Raw genomic sequence first — 17,974 nt, 5'->3', positions numbered from 1 at the left:
CGCCTGATCTATGTCTATAATGCGGATAATTGTCTTCAATCTATCAGCAAAAATACTCATAAACATTTTATAATCAACATTAAGTAATGAGATGGGTCGATATGAAGAACATCTAGTTGGATCTTTATTAGGTTTTAAAATTGGTGAAATAAATGTATATTGCCAAGATGGGGGTTATTAACTCAGTTTGGGCCAGAATAAAAACCTTATGTATTAATGAATATGTAGTTTTAGAAAGGATTTTATATATCTCTGGTATAATACCATCATTACCCGGTGCTTTGTTTGATTTAAGCTTATTTATTTGTGTAATAACTTCTGTATATGAAATACTCTTGTCCAATAGTTTAATCTGTTGTTTATTAAGCTTTTATTCATGTTTGTGGTTATAAACTCCTTTATTTTATCTTTAGGTTCCATGTTAATGTTGTTATGGTTAATCTTGTGAAAGTGATTTCTAAATTCATCCAGTATTTCTGGTATACTAGAAACATTCTTCTTTTCCTTAGAGAAAAGATTTCTTTGATATGGTTTTGTTTATTCAATCTTTTGTTTTATTTTTAAGTCTATGTAAGTATTTGGGGCTTATTGAATAAGACAAAACTTGTATTTCTCTAAAGTTATTTTAACTTTATGAGTTAAAATTTCTTTGTATTTCTCATTTAGTTTGTTTATTTCTTCAATAACTTTCTTGTCCATAATATTTTCTTTATTATTATGTTTATAAGAGTCTAGTTTACTTTGAATATCTAACAATTTCTTATCCCAAGATTTCCTTTTGTTATTATACCATCTGATACTTTGTCCATATAGATATGATTTTAAGGCATCCCAAACATAGACAATGGAGACTTCAGGAGTATTATTTATGTCTAGAAAATGTTGTACTTCTGAAAGTATATATTCTTTATAGTCTTTTAGCTGAGTTAAGTATGCTGGTATCCTTTTGATCTGAACATTATGAGTATTTTTATCATGAATTCAAAAACAATTGAGTTATGATCAGATATAGGACACGAAATGATTTTGGAATTAATTAAATCTGTTACCATCTGGTTAGAAATAAAGACCCTATCTATTTTTGAATAAGTTTTGTATCTGTTAGAAAAAAAGGTGTATGGTAATGATTTTGACTCTATCTGATTATTAATATCATTCAAATGATAAGAATTAGCAAAATCATTTAAATGTTTTGCATTAGATGTAATTCTTCTTTTCTTTATAGTGGTAGTATCACTTTCATGTAGTATACAATTAAAATCACCAGCTAAAATAATATCCCCTATAGAGAATGATATGATCTTATCAATATGATGTTTCACTGTATTAATACCAATTCCAGGTATCCAGTATACATTAATGAAAGTGTAAGTCTTCCCATTAATTTGTATTGTAACCATACAAAACATTCCTTTGTCATCCTGATAAGACTTAATGGTTTTAGGAATGGGCATACTTTTATTCCATAAAATAGCCACTCCTCTTTTTCTGAGTGTGCTCTGAACTAACCAATACTGCATACTTATTAGTGGCTAGTTTATCAATATCTTTTTCAAGAGATGGGTTTCTTGCAGGAAGACTAGATTGGCCTTGTGTAGATTAATGTATCTTATTAGGCTTGCCCTTTTACACGGATTATTCAATCCATTAATGTTTAAAGAAATTCCTTTTAAAGATGTCATTTGGCATTTTTAAAACTCAAGAATCTTATGATCGAAATAACAAATAACAAGATAAATAATGTTACATCTCCTCTTTTAGGTGTACCTTTAAATATAGCTGTATTTATTAAATCTCTTATGGGATTTTGTATAGGATTCAATTTTGTTTGTAGTGACAATGAGTGTACAAAATATATTGTGGATGTCAAAACTATATACATATAACAATGAACAAGTGAAAATAATGTAAGGATTAAACCTTGCATCCCGCCTGGAGTTGAAAACTCCAACTTAGAGCAGTATTTACTACTCAAGTTAACCCCCTACCCTAAAGCAGCAGTACCTCAGCTACCACCTTATCAATTTAATACTAGTTATATTTAACTGAGGTTAACAGTTTTCAATTCAATTATCTATCAAGACAAAACTACACATTTGGTAAAACAGCATCATATAAACTAAAATAAACTTTTTTTTTTTTAAAAACTGTTCATACTATTATATAGATCTATGTAATATATAACACTTGAATTCTAATAACATTCAAATAATCTTAATGTTAGAAATCAAGAGGAGAGAAAATTATGTTCTAACATTCATTTAAATCAAAAACTTTGGCTAATATGATTCAGACATTACATGCATTAAGATGCATCTATTTTCTGTCATGTGAATTCTATCAACAGCTTCCAAAAAAATCTTGAATTGTTTGTATATGAGCATTTACTTAAACTCATTATTGTCAATAGAGTAAAATATTGTATTCATAAAAATTATTATAAATCATATTGCATAGTTATGCAGATTCTCAGAAACACCTGCGTTATTACCTAAAAAAAAAAAAAAAAAACCATCACACACATAAACACAGACACACACACATACATATACACACACACATACACACACACACACACACACACACACACACACATATACACATACACATATATACATAGATACACACACACACACACACACACACACACACATATATATATATATATGATCTCACTGAGTTGTGTGTTAGTAGAGCACTATCCTACTTGCTGTCCCTAGAATAAATCTGTCTGCTTTATACAAAATAATGCACAGCAAACACATATTAGTAACCAGATTTTACAATCATGCTAACCTACTGCTTTAAAATATATCACATGACATTTCTTCCAGAATAGAGTTATAAGATTATTTATGCTTGCCAATCAGATGAATTAAATGAGTTATAGTAAAGTATATGTTTGGGACACAAGTTTTTAACACAGATTATTATGCTACTGTTAAGTAGATTTTCAAAAACATTTAAATAAATGTTTCATTTTCTATGCCTTCTAAAATAAGATATTTACTTGCTACAAGAAACTACATCATCCAAACTCATCATAACTGACATATTTTATGAATAGAGTATTTTTCCTGAATCTGTGGTGTGTCAGTGTGATAACCTTGTCAATGTTTATACTAACTGCTTTCAGTTTCTCTGTGAAAATTCTGTGAGTGAAGCTTCTGAGGAAACTCATGGACACTATGCATGAGACAGACCACATACCAGATTGTCTCCCTTAACATTTTGGCGGGAAACTTATTAAAACTTGTGGCAAACATTCATTTTGTCAATAGAGTAAAATATTGTATTCATAGAAATTATTATAAATCATATTGGATAGTTATGCAGATTCTCAGAAAAAAAGCCATCACACTCACACACACACACACATACACACACACACACACACACACACACACATATATATATATATATATATGATCTCACTGAGTTGTGTGTTAGTAGAGCACTATCCTACTTGCTGTCCCTAGAATAAATCTGTCTGCTTTATACAAAATAATGCACAGCAAACACATATTGGTAACCAGATTTTACAATCATGCTAACCTACTGCTTTAAAATATATCACATGACATTTCTTCCAGAATAGAGTTATAAGATTATTTATGTTTGTCAATCAGATGAATTAAATGAGTTATAGTAAAGTATATGTTTGGAACACAAATTTTAACACAGATATTATGCTGCTGTTAAGTAGATTTTCAAAAACATTTAAATAAATGTTTCATTTTTATGCCTTCTAAAATAAGACATTTACTTACTACAAGAAACTACATCATTTAAACTCATTATAACTGACATATTTTATGAACAGAGTATTTTCCTGAATCTGTGGTGTGTCAGTGTGATAACCTTGTCAATGTTTATACTAACTGCTTTCAGTTTCTCTGTGAGAATTCTGTGATTTGAAGATTCTGAGGTAACTCAAGAACATTGTGCATAAGACAGCCCACATCCCAGATTGTCTCTCTTAACATTTTGGCAGGAAACTTATTAAAAACTAGTGACAAACATTCATTTAGCAGTGTAAATGCATCTAAACATGACAGAACCTCCACAATGTATTCCACAGATCATCACAGCCTCTATGCAAGTGAAATTAAACTCAAAATTACCAACAAGCAATAAAACTCAGCATTCTTCTCCCAACTCAATTTTCATACAAATCCTATTATTCACTGTGCCCACACAGTCTAAAGCATTTCTATATATTAATAAAGAAAAGAAAAGAGAGTAGAAAATAAAAGGGAGTGAGGCAGAAATAAAAATGTAAGAGAAAGCTGTAAGAAGTATATACAATGGAATGTTACTTACTGTTTATATTAATAGAGTTAAAAATAAAACATATTATTTACTCTTATTTAGTTCTGATTATTATTAGTTAAAGCATGACAGATTATTTACAAACAAGCATAAGCAGTATAATCAAGAAAGTATAATTAGAAATAGCATTTGAAGAACTTATAAACTTTTACAAGAAATAAATATGTTATTATTCTATTAATGATATTTTCATTACTGTTCTCTCCTGCCCTCCCCACCCTTTACCCACTACATAATCTAAATAGAATGTCATTGTTTAAACAAAGAAAATAATAAAAGAAGAAGGAGAAAAAAAGGTAAAGATAAAAAATGTATCAAATTACTAACCTTACTTGTTTCAGAAAGAAAAACAAATCAAGTCACAGCCTGCCATTAAATCCTCAGGCATTTTGACTGGTTATGAAACAAAACATTTCTTTGCACATAGAGAATAACTTTGATTAAATCTTTTCAAAAATATTTGTGGCTTACTGGAAATGCAGGAACTATATTCAAAAGATTAATAATGAACTAAAATGATGAGAGAGAAAAAACATATAACAAATCATTTGTTTTTAGTCACTTCTACTTCTCTGAAGTCTACCAGGAAGCCACAGTTGCCAATCTCTTTAATGAAGAACTAGCCCATTCCATTTCTTCTATTTTATCCAAAATCCTTTTTCTTTGACAAACAGTAAAGCAGAGTCTAAATCATCGAAGACCTTAGGACCATCAGGAAGGAAGATTTTAAGCTTGGCAGGAAACAGAAGGTATGTTTTAAACTGTGCTTTTTAAGCTCCCTTATTAGTGGCAGAAAAACTTTTCTTTTAGCAATTACCATGGAAGAATAGTCATTGTCAAACGCACAGTTGTCTCATTAAACTTAACAGGAGCTTTAGCCCAAGCAGATTTAAGAACCATCTCTTTATCAAAAGATGATAGAAATCTAACTATAACTGATCTAGGATAGTTTTTGTTAGAGTTAGTATTAGCTATAGATCTATGTGCTCTTCGATACCAAAAGAGAATGCTTCTGGTAAATCTAAAGTTTTAGGGAGCCATGTTGTTAAAAAGAAGTAATATTGTTACCTTCAATATTTTCTGGCAGTCCAAAAATCCTAATGTTATTGCGCCTAGATCTATTTTCCAGGTCATCCAGCTTTGTTTGTAAATGTGTATTTTGTTTCAGCAGAAACTCAATGTTGATTTCCTGTTCTTGTATTTTATTTTCCATGTCATTCACAGCTTCTTCTATGCCTGTCATCTGGATCTTCTGTTGTTGCAGGTCCATATGTAACAAGTCTATTTGTTTTGTAGTTTTTTCTATGAAAGTGTCTATTTTAGTATCCATTTTATCCATCTTAGCAGTAAGTTGCTGGACTATAATTATCAGAGACTGAAGTTCTTTCTTGATGCTGGAGTCTTGAGAATTTGTCTTACTGGAACTCATTTCAGACTGATAAACTGACAGGAAAATTTCCAAAGTAATTTCTGACAGGAATATTATTAAGATTTCCTTTCTTTTTTAGATATAGTTCAAGAACTATATAAAACAAACATATTTAGAAAGAAAATTACTTCAAGAATTAATTTTTTAAGTAATTAATTCCTGTCAATGTAATGAAATTGGTGGAGCTGAAGAAATCTGCTGCTATCCTGTGTTCATCCTTGGCCACGCCCCCATACTTTTTCACTTTTGAGTTATAGTTTTCTGCTTGTGCTATTTATAGGCTTAATTGTGCTAATTCAAATTGGATCATCCCAACCTGCCTTGTTCTCCTGGAAGAATCAACTTATCCACTTGACTCTTGCCATCTTCCTCTCCCAGATAAAATCATTCAGCTGTTTATTAATTGCTATCCACAATTTCCACTCTGGTTGATAAGAGACTAAAACCATTTTAACTGCTTGTATCTTACTACTGATATCCATGTAATAAACCTTCCATTTTCTCAATTTCTGTATTATCTTTTGTTTAGTCTCTTCCCACATATCCTTAGCTGCAACACTGGAATAATTTTAATCCATACTCTTAAATACTTCATTCTATCATGTCCCCATAAATATGGATATTGCTGAACCAGTTCATGTGTGGGTACATAATTTACCACTATTGCCTTTGTTTTAGTTTCATTTATTTTATATCCCAAAAAGATATGAAAGTGTCTCAAAATGTTCCACAACAGTGTAATGTCCCTTTCTGGTTTTTCCATGTATAAAATAATATCATCTGCAAACAGAGCCAGCTTTTCTGGACTACCATACCAATTATATCCTTGAATTTCTGAGTCTTATTTTCCTTGCCAGTGGTTCTAAATATAATGCAAATAACAAAAGCAAGAGAGGACATCCCTTCCTGGTTCCTCTCCTCAAGCAGAAATTATCAGAGAGGACCCCACCCATACCTGATATATCCTTCTAAATCAATCTTATAATTTTAACAGGGAATGCAAATGCTTCCATTGCCCTGCTCATAAAGTCCCAGGTTAATCTGGCAAATGCTTTCCCGGCATCAAGACCCATCAACAAGAGTGGTATTTTCTTATATTCTGCTTCCCTCTGGATCATCAGTGTTATGATAATGTCAAATGTTTATCCCTCTCCACAAAACCATAATGATTCATATCTATCAATTCTGGCATCGTGTTTGCCATTCTTTTATCCAGTATAGACATAAACACTTTATAATCATGGTTTAGTGAAATGGGCCTGTATGAAGCTGGATCTGATGGTTCTTTACCATCTTTAGGTATTACAGCTACCATTGCTTTCTTCCAAGATGTTGGAACTTCTCCTCCTCTTAAAGTACTGTTAAATAAAACCTTCCATAGCTTTATCAATTTTTCCCCCTCCTAGCTTCCAGACTTCCACAGGAATACCATGTATTCCTGGGGACTTCCCTGTAGATTGGTTATATACATTTTTACCTCATGTCCTCCTATCCTGTTAGTAATTGAGCCTCATCTTCCTCTACCCTTGGCATATTTAATTATTCCATAAACACTTCCATTTGTACCTTTTATTGATTTCCATATTTCTCTGCTTTATACAAACCTTCATAAAATTTCCTAAATATTTCTAATGCTTCTTACAGGTTCTCTTGTTATCTTCCTTGTTTTAGGCTCCCTAAGCTTGGTGACAGCCATTTCTACTTTCTGTTCAGCTGTTGTGCTAAACGTTTTTGTGCTCTAGAGTTATTATCAAAAAACAATTGCTTAATAGCAATCTTTCTAAACTCATGGATATTATCAAAAAAATCCATTATTTTCTGTTTAGCATTCCGCAGTTACTCCTCTTCTTGTTTTGTGGGATTCCCTCTATTTTGCAATACTTTAAAATTTTTCAATCCCTCTAAATAATTCTTGTTACATCTTAACCATATCTCCCTTTTTTATTTCCACCCTATTTTAAACTTTAATTGTATCCCACTCAACAGCTATATTTTCAGAAGAAAATTCTCTCTTGATTAACAGCTCCTGAATAACTTCTACTACCCATTTCTTAAATTCTTGTCTTTTCAACAGATAGGTGGGAAAGCACCGATATCTCATTTTTATTTCATTACCCTGTGTTTTTATTTTAGTTATTATTGGAGCATGATCTGACATATAGTTACTGGGTGAGTATCAAGACCTTCAGTTAAATGTACATGTTACTATGAAATGTAAATTCTGTCTAGCCTAGCCTAGTTTTTGCATCTTGGGGAATAATATGTAAATTCACACCAAACTCCTAGTATTGAAGTCACATTTCCATGCCAAATATTTCATAAATTTCTTCAAACATATACCCTTCTTTGTTATATGTTGCCTTCTGGGCCCCCCAGACACACCTTCACTGTTGCAGATCAAATTCCAATCCCACCTACAAGTAATATTCCTGGCTGAAAGCTGATTATTTCTCCCAGAAATTTCTTAAGCTCCATTATACCAGTTTTTGGTGGAATATAAATACATGCCAGTGTAATCCTCCTCCCATGCCAGTAGCCCCTTAGTACTACAAATCTACCATTACCATCTTTTTATCCTCTTCTATCACTATTGGAGCTCCTCTTGCAATTAATATAAGTACTCCTAGTTTCCTTTGCCCCAGATATTACACTGAATAACCATCCTGAAAACCTTTCTTTATCAAATTCATGTGTTCAGTCCTTTCAAGTGTGTCTCCTGTAGCATAGCTATTTGCACTATACATTTAATACAGTTGACTACGCTTTCTTTTTTGTATTTATCCATGAGACCATTCATGTTTAAAGACATTACAGAAAACATACTTTTCTTAAAAAGTTATTTTCACCTTTTATGTATAACAGCTTTCTTGTTACATGTTTACATGCCTGCTAGTTCCAGATTTTGTGTTACCTGCATATACTGTTTGGCAGGTTATTGTTTTATATAGTTGTTTCTTGACATCTCCATTTGAGCCTATGTCACATCTTACAAAACGTTTTTGTTTTATTGAAAGCTCTCAAACAATAACAAAAAACACACAAAAAATACATGCCCCCAATACCCCCCCCAAAAAAACTATTAACTTATTATTAACACAAAAAACTGTGTACAGCTTCAAATATTGATGTTTTACCCTCATAATAGAAACAAATGTCCTAAACTGACAGCAACACATACAGACTTGAGATAACCTAAAAGAAGGGTTATCCATGCTAAGATGCATGGTACTGCCTGTGCTTCTACTAACTGCTTTCTGGCTTTGTCTTATCTTTATAGCTCTCTCAGCTGGGAAAACACTTGAATGCTTTCAGAAAACATTTTTCCAAGCCATTTCTCTTCATCAGATTGTCTTCTAGATACATGAGAATCAGACACAAAACTGCCAAGCATACATTTGTATGGACTGTGAATGTTGGCTCAGGCGATTCTTAGGTACCAGTGGGGTATTTTTCTGTGCATCCTTGCCAACTACAACATTACAATTGTGGAGACCATAAATCCCAGTGCCATCAAAAATTCTTTGGATGTAAGCATTGTCTCTAGTGTCATCTGCTGAAAGTTTTGGACTAGAGATTCCATCTTGTCTAGATGGAGGTAAGCTTTCAGTTTGTCAGAATCCAAGAAGGCCCCAAAGAAATTCCACTCCTTCTGCAGGGGTGAGATTTGATTTGAGGATCTTGAAGGAAAATCCCAAGATTTCAAAAGCAGTCCATGGTTAATTACAGAGTTCTCTCCATCTGCTGTCTGATTATTGTCTGAATGACACAGTTATTAAGGTGGGGGTAAAATGCAATAAGTAATTACTTAGACAGATAATCTGCAAAAATCCGGGGTACAGTAGCCAATCTAAAAGGAAAGAAGGTAAACTAGTAATTGGAACCCCCATCTCAAATTGGAGAAATCGAATGGCACCTGTGATCCCTGTGAAAGGATATATGAAAGTAGGCAACCTTAAGGGTCAGAGTATTCCTCAGGACTTCTGGGAGCAGGAGTCTTATCATTACAGCTGTAATTACAAAACTGTCTACAGCTTCAAATTACATCTCCAGGAGTTTCTGCAGTTACCTCCTACTGTGCCTCTACACATCAAATATTGCCTGTTCATATTTGCATTAATAATTCCAAAACCATGTTACATACAAGATATCAGAATATTTTATCTTATAGGTTCATAAGTTCATAGGTTGGTACTGGGCTATCTGCCCAAAGGCATATATTAGCCCAGCCACGTTGTGCGGTATTCACCGCCCCTTTAGTAGTTCCCTAGACCCTTGTACTAGCAGCTAGTACCCTTGGCCCCTATCTAGTAGTGCTGTTGGTGTGATCCCTGGTGTGAACTTTCTGTTACCCATTCACTCATCAAGGTTCCTCTTGAAGAGTGATAGTGAGGGGCTCTGTCTTATTTAGATCGGGACCCTGTTCCATAGTAAGGGAAGTCTCTGCAAAGGGAATCTATCCCTCCAGCATGTTCTATTCATTGTTGTGTTGAGGTTTATATCCCTAGAGCGTGTAGCTCGAGTAGATTTGGTGTTGCTAAGATGTAGCATGTTCAACAATTCTGGGTTGGACACGTGTCTGTATGTTAGACAGAGATCGCCTCTGAGAAAGCGGTATGCAACAGAGAACAGTCTTAGCTTTTTCAATCGTGCTGCATAGGGCAACTGTTTGAGGCCAGTAATCCTCTTGGTTAGGTACCTTTGTGGTCTCTCCAGCTGCTGGAGATGTCTAGCCAGGTACATTCCAATTGGTGCATTGTACTCAAGAATGGGTCTGATGAGGGAAGAGTAGAGGGGCACCATTACATCCTTAGATCTTGATGCAAACCCTTTCGTGATCAGATGGGTCACATAGAAGGATTTTCTAACCACTTTGGCAACATGGTTATCAAAGGAAAGCTGACTATCTACTTGGGTCCCTAGCTCCCTTATTTCTTCTTCAGATTTCAGGGGATTACCTCCTATGTTGTAGTTTGCGGTTACTCTGTTTTTTCCAAAGGGGATTACTACTCATTTTTTTGCATTTAGCTTGAGACCATGGCTTTGACACCATGCATCAGTCTCAATTAGGCCCTTCTGGAGGATCTCCATGTCGGACAGAGATTCTATTATAGCACCCAGTTTGCAGTCATCCGCAAACTTAGTCAGCCACAGCCCTTCCGTACTTGCTTGTACTTCTGAGAACTATATGCCAAACAGGAGGGGCCCCAGGACAGAGCCCTGGGGCACACCACTCGTTACTGGTCTGGATTCGGACATAGATTCCGCTACTCAATTTATGGGATCTGTCTGACAGCCAGTTTGCGATCCATCTTGTGACGTAAGGGTTTATGCCCTGTCTGGTGAGCTTATTGATAATACCTGAATGGGGAATGGTGTCAAATGCTTTAGCAAGGTCAAGGTAAGCCGTGTGTACCTCCTTTCCCTTATCTATAGCCTGAGTAACTGTCTCAAAGAAATCTACCAGGTTCAGGAGGCATGATCTGCCCTTGACAAAGCCGAACTGTGTGGGGTCCAGCGACTGGAGGTTCCCAATCTCTCCATTTATGAGTTCCATAATGATTCGCTCCATAGCCTTACAGATCAGACTGGTCAGGCTTATTGGTCGGTAGTTCCTAGGGTCAGTTGTGGCCCCAACCCTTGTGTAGCGGGACCACCATTGCCGTGCGCCATTCTATGGGCACATATCCTGTGGAGAGGCTGAGACTGAACAGGGTATTAAGATGCGGGGTTAATTCCTTTTGGAGCTCGCAAATGACACAGCCTGGGACACCATCTGGTCCCATGGAGGCAGTGTTTTTAGCTTTAGATAGAGCCTTGTTAACCAACGTATCAGTAATAATTGGACTTGCACAATCCCTTAGAATGGTAATAGCCCTGTAAGTGGTGGGGGGGAATTTGCACTGAACCTGTCAGCCAAGATGTTGGCAATGTCAGAAGGGTCAGTGTATTTTGTTCCATTTTGTACTAGCTCAGAACAAACCTGAGTGTTGCCATTTAGGTTTTTGACGTAGCCATAGAAGGCCTTATGGTTATCCTTGGCATCCTTGGCAACTTTCTTTTCAAAATTAGCTTTAGTTGACTTGATGAGGGCCCTCAATTTCTTACTAATGCTGATCAGGGATGATTTTTCTACTTGAGATTTGGCCTTTTTTTGTATAAGTCTCCTCCTTTTATTGTAAAGTTTGCTTATGGCCGGGGTCCACCAGTCTGGTTTCTTCTTGCTTGAGGAAGGAGTCTTGGTTTTATTTGGGATAGCATGGTCCATGCAATCCTGAAGATGCATATAGAGTGCCTTGGTGTAGGATTCCGCATCCTGGATATCATTATCCTTCTGCAAGGGAATAGTGAAGCTTTCCACTTCGGATGCAAGTAGTTTGAAGTTTGCTTTGGAAAGGTTTTTGACTATGGTTTCTTTGACTAGGGGAGGTGGAGGAGTGAGGATGTCCAGAGTTATCAGTTTGTGGTCGGATCTGACCAAGGAGGGGGTGATAACGGGTGTGGTACAATGGGCGCCCATATTTGTGATGATTAAATCCAATATGTTGTCCCCTCTAGTGGGGGAACATACTAGTTGTTCAAGGGCATTTGAATTTATAAATTATATGAATCGCTGAGCAAAGGAGTTGGAACATTGGTAGTTCGCCCAGTCTATACCAGGGTAGTTAAAATCACCCAAGATTATGGTGTTGGGTAGGACCTTTATATTTTCCAATGTCTCAAGGAATGCAGAGTGAGCATCTTGGGACATGGTGGGCGATCTATAACCGGCTACAACTTGAAATGTGGTTTTGCCTACTGATAGTTGTGCATGGATGATCTCTGGGGCATCATGCTGCGCTACTAACCTGGAGATATGGGTATCCTTGATGAATATGGATACACCTCCGCCCTTTGTACTATGACCTGGTAACTGAGGCCGGAAGGTATGATATGAATTGTAACCTGGCAGTGCTGGAGTGCTCTCTTGAGCCTTGAACCAGGTTTCCGTCACTGCACAAACATCGATTTTCTCCATGCTGAGGAGAGCCTCGAGTGTGTGAATTTTGAGGTTGAGACTTCTGGCGTTGAGTAGCATTACCCTTAGTTTTTGGTTACCTGTGCTGGTTACGGTGGTTGGTTTGTCCTTTGAGCCTTGCCTAAAAAAGGCACTATGGGGACGGCAAGAGCCTTGGCCAGTATTCGAAAACCTAGGGGTAACAGGTGCAACCCATCTCTGGCAAAACAACGAGGCTTGTCTATCATGTCATCCCAGGCAGACAGACACTGGATCCCCTTAGAATGACACCAGAAGCTTAGCCAGTTGTTGAAATTGATAATTTTGTCTTTGTATTGTGATATCATTCTAGGTGAAGGTAGTATGCTACTCAAGGTCAGGGTCATACCAGCTTGGGCTACATGATCAGAGAGCTCCTCAATGTCTCTTTTCATGTAGTCCAGGGAGGTACATCTTAGATCATTCACACCAACATGTACAATGACAGCGTCATACTTGTACTTGTTCGGGAGTGACCTAAGTGCCTGTGTTATGTGGCAGATCCGAGCACCCGACAGGCAGCTGACAGTAACCTTCTCCTTGTTCAGCCTGGTGAGTGGAACATCTGCGTGCCTTACTATAGAGTCTCCTATTACTAGCATGCTAGGTATGGTGTTTTGCCTTAAGGGCTGTTGTGAGGCACACTGCTGAGGTGAATTATGTGTTTTCTGGCTTGTGCTTGGGGGTGCAGGTTGCTTGCTTGTCTGCTTTGGAGGGCACTGTTTCTTTTTCAGATTGGTACCTAGTACCTCCGAATATGTTTTTGTGTATTTATGTGTAGGTTTTGCCAGTGCTTGTTTTGTAGATTCATGTGTGACAGGTGGTGTGATGCAAGTGTGTCCCTTATCCTCTTGACTGTCTGTTACAGTCATGGGTTGAGAGTGCTTAGCCTCCAGTCTGGCTGTGTAGTTGCATCTCTCACAAGTGTTTGTGCCTAGAGGTAAGAGGAGAGGGTTGTCTGTATACATGAGGCAGTTGTGACACTGCCTCAGGATGCCCAATTCCACCAGATGAACTGGAGAGTACACCTGAAGCTAACCTCTGGACATGCTTTGAAGAGTAAATTGAACTTAAGTCCTGCGGATGATCGAGGGTCTTATGCTATATTATAATAGTGCTGTCTAGGAAATTTGGAGAATAATAGTGCTGTCTAGGAGATTAGGACAAGTGCTGATTTCTGTTTTGCAAGTGCTGCAATAAGAGCAGCTGATCTGAAGCACTTGAGTTGAGGCTTGCCTAGTTCTAAGGGAAAATTTACAGTGCAGACTTTGTGGGGCCGGGAATACTATACCCCAGCTAACCAGCGCTGCCCGACACTGCTCTGTGCGCAAGACCACGCAAAAAGAGAGTTGCAGGGTTTTTCCTCTAGATAAGTGAGGAAAGTGAGTACAAGAGCATTTTTTCTCTAAGCAACTGAGAAAAGTAAGTACAAAAACTGTTTTCCTCTAGGTAATGAGGAAGATCGAGTGCTATAGTAATTAGTAGCTTATTTAGTGCTTACAAGTTCTGAACAAGTGCTGAGCATGAACAAGCACATTTAAGTGCTAAAACTAAGAATCTGTATCTGCACTAGATGAGTTACAGGACAGAAACAAGTGCAAATACAGGCTTTCAAATCAGAAAGTTGAGAGAGATGGAAGAGATTGCCCAAACGGCCAATAACTACAAATTCTGGGCCAGAACAACTACTTATGTGGTAGATAGGTTACCTAGTGCTTACCACTCCCACTGATAAGCTAGAAGGCTTCCCTCCAACACAGAAAGGCTTGGGGGACTCAGAAGCTTACATACAGTCCTGGATACAGCAAATCTGTATCTGGAACACTAGTTACAGGAAAGGTAGGAAACAGGCTTACAGTTTTTTTTTTTTTACAGAAAAGTAGCAAAAACAGTAGTAAAAAACAATTCACATGCAGTGCAAGCTAGCACACTTCAGTATGCAGCAATATTAGACCAAACACAGTTTAAAAATGCAATTAAATTAAAAAGGACTAAAAGCAAGTGCAGAAAGAGTTTATTAGGTAGAATGTGGTAAAGATATGGGACAGGGGAGTGTCCCAGATAAAATCTACAGTGGGGCGGGCAACTGCAAAAGCCACCAAATTTAAACTACAAACTGAAAATAGGCAGGGTGGGTGGGACAAAACAGTTTCAACAGAGATCTAAGCAAAAACTAACAGTACAAATTTTAAAACCAAATAAATATTCTCAGCTCTGTATATTTGCCAGTCAGTCTCTCAGTACAGTGAGACAACAGTTTCAACACAGATCTAAGCAACAATTAAACTCTATAACCAAAAAAATATATACTCAGCTCTGTATAATTGCAGATAATATGTAAGGCAGTCTCTCAGAACACAGGTTCCAGCAATTTGAATGCAGCTGTTACTATGCCAACTGAAGACACAGCAGAAAATGTGGGTGGGGTGGGGAAAAAAGTTTCAACAGAGGTCTAAGCAAAAACTAACAGTACAAACTTTAAAACCAAAAAAATATTCTCAGCTCTGTATATTTGCCGATCAGTCTTTTAGAACAGTGAGACAACAGTTTCAACACAGATCTAAGCAACAATTAAACTCTATAACCAAAAAATATATACTCAGCTCTTTATAATTGCAGATAATATGTAAGGCAGTCTCTCAGAACATCAGAACATGATGGCAAACACAACTGTATTGATATATGACCTCTGTCAATGAGTATTTGTTAGAACTGTAAGGTGATATCTTCATATTTTAAAGGCTGAAGCCACACCCACTGGGAGTTAAAGGTACACACTCAAAAGAGCTCCACTGGAGGGAATTAGTTAATAGGGCTTGTAATGTCATCGTTTTGAATATTGAGACTTTAAGATTGCCATTTAACTTTGATAGACCCAGGATAGGCTTTGGGAACAGCCTGCTTTCTGGACACTAGAAAGAATCCTAAGTAGAAACTTCTGTTCTTGTCCTGTTTTCATACGCAGTCTATTGCATGTAGTTGGAGGAGCTCATGTAGAATTGGAGAAACAAGACACAATTGGTCACTCGGCTCAGGGGAATACGTGGTATCTTTGGTTTTCATAAAAGGAGTTTTTAACCATGATAGATTACCTGCAGCACCAATTTGTCTTTTGTAATGTTTCTCTGTATTCATATACACTGGTTATACCGCTACTTTTGAAGTATGTGAGATGTATAGGGACCAAGGCTGAGGTAGTAGCTCTATGAGAGGAAGTGGAGGAGGGAGAAAAATTTGTGTAGTCATCGCTGCTCTTTGGGATGTATACGGTCTCTGAGGCTACCATAACTTCACTGCAGGTCTCCCTGCCATTTTTTCTTATACAGGCTCTTCTTAACCTTCTGCTCTTTCATCCTTACGTCTGATAACAGGACCAACATTTTGATGGAAAATTCATGTCACACCAAGCATGGAGGAGGCACGGGGGAGTGAAAAAGCCATCTCACTGAATTCACACTCTTCCCGTTTTCAGCCATTTTCTGAACACTTCATTAGAGCGATATCCAAGGAGCAGGTCCTTATAAATGCCTGCACTAAGGAGCTACACTTTCACATCATCTGGCAGGGTCTGTAGCTTCATTTTTTTTTTTTTGGGGACAGACATGTCTAGTGATCACAAACTCTACAGCTACCACCCTTGTTGCAGCATCATAGCCACACTTAATGGGGTGCTTAGCCTCCTGACAGTCTGGGTAGTACCTACAAATTTCTTCCTCAGATCAGACCCCCCATCCCCCAGTATTATTATTATTATTCTTTTAAACAAAACAAATCTTTATTAAATTTTCATGTATGACATAGGAAATCTTACACTTATATAAATGAAAATAAACCATAACAACACAATCTCATTCACAAACAATATACGTTACAAACCATCCCAACACAACTATAGCTGCCCAATATTTTTCTTATTCTTCTGATCTAGGACATCAATTGGAAACTCGGTCATGTGCAGCAGACAGTTAAAAGCTCTGCAGTTCAGAGTGGTAGCTATATTTACTTACTTCTCAAATCACTGCAGCACTCTGCTTTCCCTGTTATCGAGAAGAGTACTGGGGGCAAGTACCAGTTCGGAACTCTTCTTTGGATCACAGTGATAGCTGGATCTGCCACTGCATTTTTGCAAAGGAACTTGTGGGACTCCTTGACCCTGTAAAACCTACCAAGTACCTTAGGGGAAGGGGGCTGGATGCCCAGTTCATCACAGTCAGCCCATAAGGCATCCTTTTTATCTCTCTCATGACTGGAGGACTTTCACCATGTTTACAGGCATCAAGAGTTAATTAATCAAATTGCCTTTGAAGTAGTCTTTCATCCTACAAAGAGTATCCCCAAATGAGATTTACTCTATGGTGAAGCAGAGGACATTATGTCATCAGTATCCATATCAGACTTTGGGAGAAGTTCCCCACTCACTGTTTGAAAAATAATCATCCCTCTCTGAGGAGGGTTTCCTCTTTTTCTTGGCAGAGGATTCTCCAGACATTGAAGACTCATCTGCACTTGGCTGCAACTTCTAAAAGATATGCAAAAATCTTTCAGTCAAGGAAATCCATTCCTGGAGAATAGCCTGAAATGGGAGTGGAGTCAGGACCTGTCAGCCCGACTGAAACCCAAGAAACTACAGGGATATGACAGTGTGGAAAATCTACTTATATTTTTTCCTCTTTAGTGAAGCTGCCACCGTGGAGTCTTGAACAGGGATGTAATTCCTGAGCATCCATGCTTTGACACAGGATATCTTCTCAAACTAAAATAGTGAACTGAGCATCCTCCAATCTGAAACAACAAAACCTGCACTGGTCACACACATTCAAGAAGGGATGTCCAATCTGAACTCCACACACAGGGATCTTTGGCCTGGTGGAATATGCCTTGATCCATGACGGCCACAAAAGGGGCTTTGTCAGAAGGCCTCAGAGTTTCTGGAGACTTGAGGACAAAGGAGAGTGCAAAGGTTCCACACCCGGACTTGTATCTTCAAGCCAAGTAGGAGTATTGGATGCCATCACTCATCAGCCACATCCTGATTACCTTCTCCTTAGTTCGCTTATCAAATCTTTTCTTGGAGGAGACTTCTGAGATCAGGGATGAAATGGAAGATATCACATTAATAAAAATAAAGGCATAAAGTCTCTTGACATCCAAATAGCTTTGTAGGAAATCTTCTCTTATTC

The sequence above is a fragment of the Protopterus annectens genome, chromosome 7.part0 (genome assembly GCF_019279795.1).
Source record: "Protopterus annectens isolate FY-2018-M chromosome 7.part0, PAN1.0, whole genome shotgun sequence".
Lineage (NCBI taxonomy): Eukaryota > Metazoa > Chordata > Ceratodontiformes > Protopteridae > Protopterus > Protopterus annectens.
Note: the sequence above shows the minus strand (reverse complement) of the source record.